Source organism: Salvelinus namaycush, chromosome 26, assembly GCF_016432855.1.
Source record: "Salvelinus namaycush isolate Seneca chromosome 26, SaNama_1.0, whole genome shotgun sequence".
In the NCBI taxonomy this organism is placed as follows: Eukaryota; Metazoa; Chordata; class Actinopteri; order Salmoniformes; family Salmonidae; genus Salvelinus; species Salvelinus namaycush.
Genome location: NC_052332.1, coordinates 33,872,966 through 33,883,728, shown reverse-complemented (window position 1 = coordinate 33,883,728; position 10,763 = coordinate 33,872,966).

Below are 10,763 nucleotides of genomic sequence, written 5' to 3'. Positions count from 1 at the left end.
TACAGTGACAGAATTCAGAACATAGGCCATTCTTACAGTATTCTCCCTGTACACCAAGTCAGAACCGTAGGATAAATAAAGGGGGCATATAAGCAGACATTGAAAGCTCTTACAATATTCGATGATTACATTTATCTAAAACAGGCTATAGGCTACATGTGCACCACCAAGTCAGAACAGTAGGCTAAGTTATGAGGGGGAAAGGGAACAAATTATTAGGGTGAAGCACATGGGCTACTAACAGTTTACTACAGAACATACACTTAGTATTAATTTCTTAGTTACAGTATACATATCTCCCTGGCATATTACATAATTTATGCAGTAATATAAAATACATTTTTGGACTCACCTTGTTGTGCTGTACTCACTTGAACAGAAAGGTGGCACGGAAGTCCTTGTGGGCAAATTTTGTCATCCAAGTCTGGCATTATCTGAATTTATGGTGCTTTCAAGACAAGTGGGAACTCGGAAAAACACAAGGTCGAATCATGACGTCAGTGATCTTCAGGTCGGAGCTCTAGAAAGAGGCCCGAGTTTCAGACTTGGAATTTCAAGTCCCAGACTTGGAATTCCGAGTTGGATGACCGTTCAAAACGTATTTTCCCAGTCGGAGCTAGTTTTTTTCAGAGTTCCCAGTTGTCTTGAACTCACTAAAGTCATGCTGGATTGACAGCATGGCCAATGTATTCAAACTTTTCTTGCCCATGGTGTTGAATGTTTATCCTTTTAAGCTTGGAAAAGAGGCCAATAAACCCAGACTTGGACCACACACCCACAACACTGAATAGTAGGCTAGTGATTGCTTAGCAACACTCTGAGTTAGCCACTGATTCCTTCCAAACCACTCATTGTTGAATTTGCGATTTCCAACTTGTTGTGTAACGTTTGTGTCCAATGGCCGATGAGCACAGATACATTTTATCTATAATTTCCTCTTTAAATGACAAGGATTGAAAACGATTTGCAGTAGATTGTCAATGTGATTCATGATGATGACTGCTTGTCTAGCTTGCTAGCTAAGATTTTGAAAGTATGATGTTGACATGATCAGTCCAATCAAAGCTAAGGTACATATAATGTGATTTCCTCCCAAGTGGCACATTGATCTAAGGCACTGCATCGCAGTGCTAGAGGCGTCACTACAGATCTGGGTTTGATCCTGGGCTGTGTCGCAGCCAGCCGCGACTGGGAGACCCATGGGGCGGCACACAATTGGCCCAGCGTCGTCCAGGTTAGGGGAGGGTTTGGCCGACAGGGATGTCCTTGTCCCATCACGCTCTAGTGACTCCTGTGGCGGGCCGGGCGCATGCACACTGACACGGTCGCCAGTTGGACTGTGTTTCCTCCAACACATTGGTGTGGCTGGCTTCCGGGTTAAGCGGGCATTGTGTCAAGAAGCAGTGTGGCTTGGTTGGGTCGTGTCTTCGCCTCCCCGAGTCCGTACGGGAGTTGCAGCGATGAGACAAGACTGTAACTACCAATTCGATACCACGAAATTGTGGAGAAAAAAATATATAAACATACCCAGTTGTAATGTGGCTCATATAGTGAGGATGACTATAATAGTTGGGTTGTTTTCATGTCTTTTTGTACATAGTTTGTGTGGTAAAACAATGTATACAGCCATGTGATGGCATTGAATTAATTCCATCATTTAATTCTGGAGAGGTATGTAGTTTCCTGAACAGCTATATATAGCCAACTAGAAGGTATGATAATGCAATCAACAATAACTAATGTCTTGAATCATAAAATGTTTATTTTTTCTTGAACTAAAGATTTGAACTTCTATGGTCTGGGTATGAATTTTTTTAACATGATCAAACCCACACTGCATAGGCTGACCATCAAAGAGTACATTTCACTAGTTGAAATTGTTTGGAAATCAGTGGCTTAATGTAGTATGGACCTTTGAATTATTGAAGCATCAGGTAGCAACATATGGCTGGTCCACTAAGCAAATCCTTTAATGAAATAAAAACACAACATTACTTTCTGTGAAGTACAGGAAAGTACTAGTTTTTATTCCTTCATAATCAAACTTCACAAACAGCGTGAACTTGTACAATACCTCAGAGTGAAAATTACAAAAAAAGTGCTGGTAACATTTACAAAAAATCATCCTTACTTAGCAACAATCAGTTTATTCTTCCTCACTTTTTTTAGTCTTTTGTATTAAGGCTTAATACTTCTGTATAAAGTATATGCAAGATAAGTCTTCACAGTTTTTCGAAAAAAGTCACAATATTATGTAACATAATGAAGCTTTACGGCTATTTTTCTTTATAATAACAAATACACATCACTGGTAAATATACGTGAAATACAGGGCTTACTGTAAAATGGCAGGTAATGATACTGTTTGCTGAAATAACTTGCTTTCACACATTGATAGGAAAGGTTTGACATACCATTGTGATAACTAAAGGAGGAAGAAAGAACAAATAATTAGCATAAAAACTTGGGAGATCGCCTCCAAACTTTGGCACATCCCTTTAAACATTTTCACAAAATATATAAGGTTTATTTTGGAAATCATATGCACGGAAGAATAGCAAAACTGGCATAAAGTGAAAACATGCTGTGTAGTAAGGTGATAAACCAGAGATATTACATAGCCAGTCTTTTCCACTCAGACTGACATGAATAAGGTGCATTTGTAAGACTCAAAGCATGTACTGTAGGTCTTTCTCTTAGATTTAAACAAACAAAAAGAACTTAGAAACAGAAACTTTCAAAAAACATAAAAATAAAGTTGACCAAGTCTCGAGGCGACCTCTTGTAATCATGCATCTCCATGGGTTGAGAGAATGGTTGAATATCTCTTACTACAGTAATGCAGCTGTTCAGCTGTGGCATATGAAAAAAATAAAAAAGGAGGGCTGTATTTTATTTCTTATGTTATTTACTTATCTTTTAGAATGTGGATATTCCACAGAGACTATTTACTGTAGAACATGTGTCTGTGATAATTTAGAAGAGTAATAAATGAGATGGAATCAAAAAGTGAACGCAGTACAAAGCTGATATGTTCAGGGGATTCCCTAAACTGCACTAGTTCAACAGATGGGAGCTCTAGCCCTATCACTTACCAATTTCACCCTCATGCATACTGTACGGTTAAAGTGACGCAACAAGCTTGCTTTAAATAGCCTACATCACAAAAGCAATTTGGTTTTAGTGCAAACACAATTGGCTGGCTTAAGCTTCTCAATAATAACAAGCTCACCAAGGAGATTACAAGAAGGCACATACTTATGCTTCCTCTAACACGCAACATATTTAGACAAACTGCAGCACCACAAAACGGTAGGCCTAATAACAGGAAAGCTAATATTTCCAGATACCAAAAATCATAGTTATCATGATTGCTATCATAAATTATTGATGATTTAAAATTATCAATAAAGAACATTTAGGTGTCAACAATATTTCACCCCACTACTCTTGCTGTCTATTTTCTTATGGGTAATTATGAATTACAATATATGTGGGTGGACTTTGATTCTTTGGATGGCTAAACTGATGTTACAATTGACAAGGAAAGTTACATTTCCCATCCATCAGTGTTTTACTACACAAATGTTGTAGTCTTTTTTTCATAAATATTTTTAATCAATAATTTCCCAGAAAAATGACCTTGAACTGACCTTGAATCTTTACAGATCATATGAGTGTTTTAAAACAAAAATGAGTAAATCAGTGAAGAAAACTGTATGTTTTAACATGGAGGAAGTTTAATGTCTTATGTTGGAATCATTTGAAAAAAAAATGTGTCTACATAACATAAACCTTTTTTACCTTTTGTTCAGTTATCTTTTTGATGAGGACATTTTACAATGATTGCATGTTTATGGGATATGTTGTAACACTCCTCTCCTTCCTGTCCCTCATTTTGGGCTAGTAAGAGCCGTTTCATTTTCTCCAAAACAATCACAAGAGGAAACTATGCACCTCAGACTCGGACACTTCTGATTGGTCAAATATGTCAACTCTAAACAACAATGTGTGCGTGTCCAAGTTCATAATGTGCGTCTCAAAGACAACAAGTTTCCATTCTGTACCTTTACACAAAAAAAAAATTCAACAAACTTTTCAAATATCACCTTTTACACAGCATTACCCCTGTGCACAGACAGCTCTCTTATTTGAGATACTGTGGCTTGAAGAATGTGTCAATTGTTCTGTGTCATATTGCTTTCCATCAACGAAGACCAAAATATGTTTAGTGCAAATCTCTTTTCTGGTTTGATAAGTGGTAGTTGGCTCTAAAAAAAGACTTTGACATTAAGGTCACTACAGGGTTCAATCTATATGTTTGATTGACATAGTAAGACAACATATACAACAGTGGTTTCTTTTGATTAATGAATTGCTATTAAGTGGTATCCCTTTTGATATTTTAGCATTTACTTATTTTGTTAGAACAGGGAATTTTGAAATCGTTATTGTATAATTATGACGGCCAGATTTTATAAGCCTGACAAATGCAACATTTTGGCAGATATATTTCAGCACCTTATCGATTAAATGGTGGAAATAAAATTTCCAGTCAGAGAAGTCACTATTCCTTCTCTAGCAGGTTGGACCCTCTCTGTCTGTCAGGTAATGTGTGCGATAAGGCTGTATTCTGTGTAATCGGTTCATGTCTCTCATATAATAGCTCTCAACTTGGAAATGTTGGAAAACTCACTCCAGTCCAGTGTTTGACAAGTCAAAGTATGAAACTTCCTTGTAGCCTACCTACATACATAAAAAAAACTCATCACCTATTTCAAAACAGCAGTCATACAATTCAAACAAGGTTGTTTCATAACAGTAATAGAAATACCAACCAACTTGGAGCACACATAAAAGAAAACAAACAACATTACTGCAGCATATAAGTCAGGGTTGCTTATGTGTGATGTTAACTACCTGTACTACAACAGCTCCACTTCTGCCAAGTTTATTATTCTAATATATAAGGAGTATTTGATCAGGAAGATAAAGAAATCACAAGCCAAAGCAGGCAACAAAACCTAACAAAAGATTCTTAATTAAATACATGTTCATACACACACACACACACACACACACACACACACACACACACACACACACACACACACACATATATATAATATATATATATAATATATATATATATGTAAGTGCAACTTATTTTTCACTGCAGGTACATATCTTAAATAAACAGCTTTAAGATATGTCAGAAAAAAGATTGAATATCTGATTAAAAACCTAAGCTTTCTGTAACATAAATCGACACATGTACTGTGGGAGCATACTGACTTTCTGATTCATCACTGAGTGGATCTTACAATGTCCAATGTAGACACTGACTTTATGCAACTACCACACTAAAGAAGCACGGCCCAAATAACTAATCATATTTCAAACATCCAGCTTGAAAAAAACTTTCAAATTATGTCATACCCCCACAATAAGTGAAATTTTACTAATACAAATTTTCCAACGGGTTGCATTTTTCTTTGATATGAACAATTCATATTACAACAAATATATCATGTAGTAATCAACATCATGTACTTACTGTATGCTACCAACTGATAAGACATTTGGTCCAACTCATCAAGATGTTAATACAACTCAATTAATAGTAATATCTTTACACCGTTTTGTTGTTTTTGCCTTAATTATTCATCAAATGTCAGCTGGCTTTTGTGTTTAATGCTCTCTGGGGGAAATGTATCTGAAGCAGGCTCTAAATAAGCCATCAAAATGTTATAATATCGTATTGAGGGATAAAACCGTTGCCATTAAATCAGATTTAGGCCTCTTTGTGTTGCTTGGTTCGGTTGTTATGGGCAGCGGCAAGTTTAATCTTCCTACTCTTTTACTCAATGGCATCAACACATTGCAAAACAAGTATGTGCAAAAGCAACTTATATTTTGGTCCACCTCAAAGTTTGAAAAAACAGTCTAAATTCGGTATGGGTCTTCCACTATATGTTTGAATAACATTTTAAGACAGATGTCTTTAGAATATTAGTCAGACAAATAGATAAATTGTGCATGGCATGTCACTTCAGTATCAGTTCTCCACTAATCCAGTGCATTTAGTTTATCAGAGAGTAAAAGCTTTGAAATCAACAATACGGCAGGAAGAAATCAATTACTGAAAACTGGAATAACAGACAAATGGATTAAACAAAGATAAACGGATCAATCAAACAAAATCAAATGTGAATTGAAAAGGCCTAAATCAATTTGCTAAGTGTGTGTAGAAAAAATAACTAATGGATATTGAGTATTAATTTTAAGCAGAGGAACAATGCAACATTTACAATCTTATTCATGTTATAACATGCTATAGTTCTACAACAACTACTACGTGTCAGGTTTCTTTTTATATTTTGCTGAATTTCTTTAGAAAAGCTATTTTGGTCTACAGTAGGCACATTAACACAACAATTAAACTACAGTCTACCAATAGTGATCAGAGGACAAAACGCAGAAAAGCATTTTCACAAGCACCCTGTCTTGAGTATCAAAGAAAATATAATTTTAGCCATCTTGCCAGATTTGAACACATACACATTTATAGGAACGTACATCTTGGTAGTGTTTGTTATCGCTTACGCAACAGATAATGTTCTTTCTGCTTGAAATTCAGACACTGTGATATTCTTATCATTCTTTGGTGTTTACGGAAACAAGCATATGTCATCCAACATGTTCAATAGCCCCCTGATGGTTTGGTTTCATATCACAACAAATCATTACTACCACCGGCACCTTTAACAACACCAAGCAACGTACTGTAATGGAAGCTCTGCATGCCCAAACTAATTATATATGATTGCATGCTGATTGAGACCACAAGTATGTGTGGTACACGGCAGAAAGTGGGCAGAAATATGTTCACCAAACCTATTAGGTAAAAGAGAGACAAACGTAGAAAAACATATGGGTAATACAGTGCAGTGCATGTTGCTTCATCTCACCATAGACATAAATTATATTTTGGACATGTGAGAAGTGCAAGAGACCTGCTGAAAGCCCCACAACAATTATTCAAGGTGCTAAGCAAGCTACTGTTGAGGCTCTTTTATTCAGCACCTTTCAAACTCCACATCTTCTGGATGACTCAGTATTCTCCGTAACTAAGACACAACATTTAAGGGAGAGTTTGAGATATATTGCATATGAAACACAATCCGATAGGTAGAAGGACACACCATGTTCCAGAAGAACACACCAAGGTAGCAAGCAGGCCATTTTCCTTTATGCAGGGGCATATTCTGCACTATGGTTAGAAGCTAAAAAAAAATCCTATGATGGGACCATCAATGCCAGAGATGCTAAGCAGTGCTTTTCTGAGACGGATCTGCAATCATATACAGTTTAGCAAGCCAGTGACACTATAATAAACATAAATGTGAGGATGATTATTGTGGAGATTCAACTAAACGTAAACCAACGTAGAGGGGAAAATGTCACACGACAAAATAACCAGCAGAGCAGACCAGCAAGTAATGAAAAGAAAGTCATTGATCTATTGTCCTAGTAAGGCTGTTGGGGTCACATCATTTGTTACAGAGTCTGAAAAAATCGACAACATAATCTCGTAGAGTGAGGACAGACTAGGTACAGGAATGTTCTGGACATTACAGGAATGTGCATATTTCAGATATGCTGCAGGTATTGGTTCCTAATAATTTATGACGCTAACTTTTCTTATCAATTCAAGGTAGAGAGACACACAATTGGTGAATATTGATTCCAAATCAAATTGTAGAGTAACACTCTCATACAACGATAGATTATGACAAGACTGCTGAAGAAGAGGGGTAGCGGTCTGATTCTTGTTTACAAGGACACTTTTAATTACATCTAGCACTCAGACAAATGCTTGGTACTCTTCAAGTAAAACTTGATTGCACTTCTAACTGATATTGCTGTGGTGTTGTAGGCTGCAGTAGCTGAAGCAAATATAGCACTGCACTGATGTCACTGATCAAGTACAGTAACGTAGGCGCGCACGTGTAGCTAGCTGCAGGGACCGAGTAGCATCATTGATTGCTAGGTCTGAAACATTCCGACCAGCACAAAGACAATAGTATACACTTTATCCATCATTATGAGCTACAACCAGAGAACAAACACAAGGAATGTGCTCAACTGACTGGCATGTCTTATGTGAGATCATAATCACTGTATTCTGATAGAACAGCTAGGCTATGTCTAAGGACAACATTTGATTGTGGTTGGTATTTTGCATCAAAACAAAAATCGAAAGGTAAGAAAATAAGTGGTTTAGTGACTACTATTTATATTATTTTTAACAGCAAAACCCCCCCTAAATGTAATTATAGACATTCAGTGTGGCAGAAGAATGATTGCTGGTGCTGATAAGCCAGAAGTCATGACAATTTAGGTGTGCTTACAAACCTGGGCAAACTACGCAAAACGATTTAAAATCTTTCGGATCACATACCTGTAGTTTTAGACGAACAAAACAACGTTGTGTTTTTGTAATGGCAAACATGAAGATAGGGACTAGCTACTATATCGTATTACTACACATGCTTACTCATTGTTTTAATGAAGAAGAGTTAGTTGAATGCATCATGGCTAGGCCCCTAAAGCAAACCTTTACTACAGTTAATGAACTCCAGTTGTTTATCTTAGCTGTTTTCTCATATGTACTAGTTATAAAACTAAGTATGTCAGCAGGAAATAATAACAAATCTATCTTATATAAATAGAAGATTTGAGGCGGATAAAGATATTTTAAAGGGCTTTCTTAGGATGCACTGTGTTATGACTGTGACCAACATTGCTGTTATAGTAGTATAAATATTGTTATCATTTGTGTATAGATTATCATGTATATATAGCTACTGTATATATTTGGAAAATGTACGGTAGGAGAGCAAAACTACTTTATGAAGATTTAGTATAGTAATGTATAAATAGGCACTTGATAGCTAGGCATACTCCTTATATCCCTCAAAGCATATTCCTATAGTTACAGTTCTGTCTGTATCTCAAACGCTTTCCATTATATGTGTTAAAGTTGTTGATGAAGAACATATTGATAAAAACAAAACGGTGTATATATACTTTAGATTCAACTGATATTATGTAGTTGGACTGTATCTGTATAATGTATGCCAGCAGGTTTACTGTCATGGTAATTGTTAGTTTCTGAGTTACTATGTGTTACTACTCTAGGTGAGTGAATAAAATGAATGTGAGGACACTGAAGGAAAGTACATCAGGAGCTGTGAGATAAACAGCATGGGTATTTCTCTAAAAGCCTGCTTAGTCACAAGAGCTAAACTAGTAACTGATCACATCACATTAGTCTTAGCACTACATTTGTTATATTTTCCTATTTTTTTTTCCAACTGAACATACAGTATCTCCCATTTGAAAAGAGGGTTCATGTCCAACCAGAAGATAGGCGCTTCTGACAAGCTATGATGTCTTACTCAATGGCTGTCTATCCTTTGCCCACTAACTAAAAACTATTTACAAATGCACCGGTACATAATGGTTGCAAGAAAAACAGGCAAATTAAAGCCCTGGAACACACAAGCACATAGATGATTCAAACACACTGCAAAACTGATCCTGTGTCTCTACACTTAAGTAAAAACGTGAAATATAAGAACATGACAGTTAAAACACCAAACGAAAAGCTGTAGGCTTAATTCTAAGTAATTCTATACCTGTGAATATATTGTATAGCTGAAAAATACATTATGTTATAGTAATCTTACAAACATAAATTCTAAACTCTTTCTTGACTGTATAGTATATAAACCAAGGACAACAACGACAGGGGCGTATTTCAGGGTTGCATTGCATGTTTTCCCAACTTTTTACCTGACTATTAATTGAACACAATGACATCAGCCACTGGTACAATAAGTTAATCAAACAAAAGAGAGATATGACAAGAAAGGCCAGGGAGGGACTGCCGACAAAACATGGCGTTGTTGGAAAACAACTCCTGGAAAGTTCTTATGTCATGTCAATTTATAGTATCATAAAATGATACTAATGCTAAACGTCTGCTTGTAAGTCACACACAGGTATAAGTGAGGTCAACCATCTATGGGCAGGGGCGAGCCAACAGGCATATACCTCAGTATTGTCAAAGATTCTGTTATGTTTCCAATGAACCTTTCTCGTGAGCTGTGTGATAATATGGATGATTTATATAGCCCAAATCCACTCTTGAAATATCTCAAAACCAACATTAAACTATTCCTTTGCTATTATCTTTTTTCACAACCTATGACAACGAGAAAATGATGTACTTTAGAAAAACATCTACAGTCAATAGTGCATTTGATTCATTTATGACATAAATATCATTTAGGCTGACTGTAAGAGACTGCAAAGTGGTCAAAATAATGCTAGATTATCTCACTGATAATACATTTGGAAGCAACTATAGTCTGGTCTGGTTTCATAAGAAATACGTGATGGTTAAATAGTTTAGCATTCATTATTCTGTTTCTGAAACTGAAGGTTGGACTTAGTTCACAGTGCATGGTTCTTACTGTGTTTACTGGGACTAACTTGGTGAATGTACTGCTCTGCCTAGCTGGTTGACCATTTCTATATTATTCCATAGAGCAGACAACACCACCACCACAAGCAACACCACCACCTCCACCACTACTACCTCTACCACCACCACCACCACCCCTACCACTACCACCACCAACAACAACTTTATGCCAGAGCAATAACATGTGATCAAAATAGATCTCAGCAGT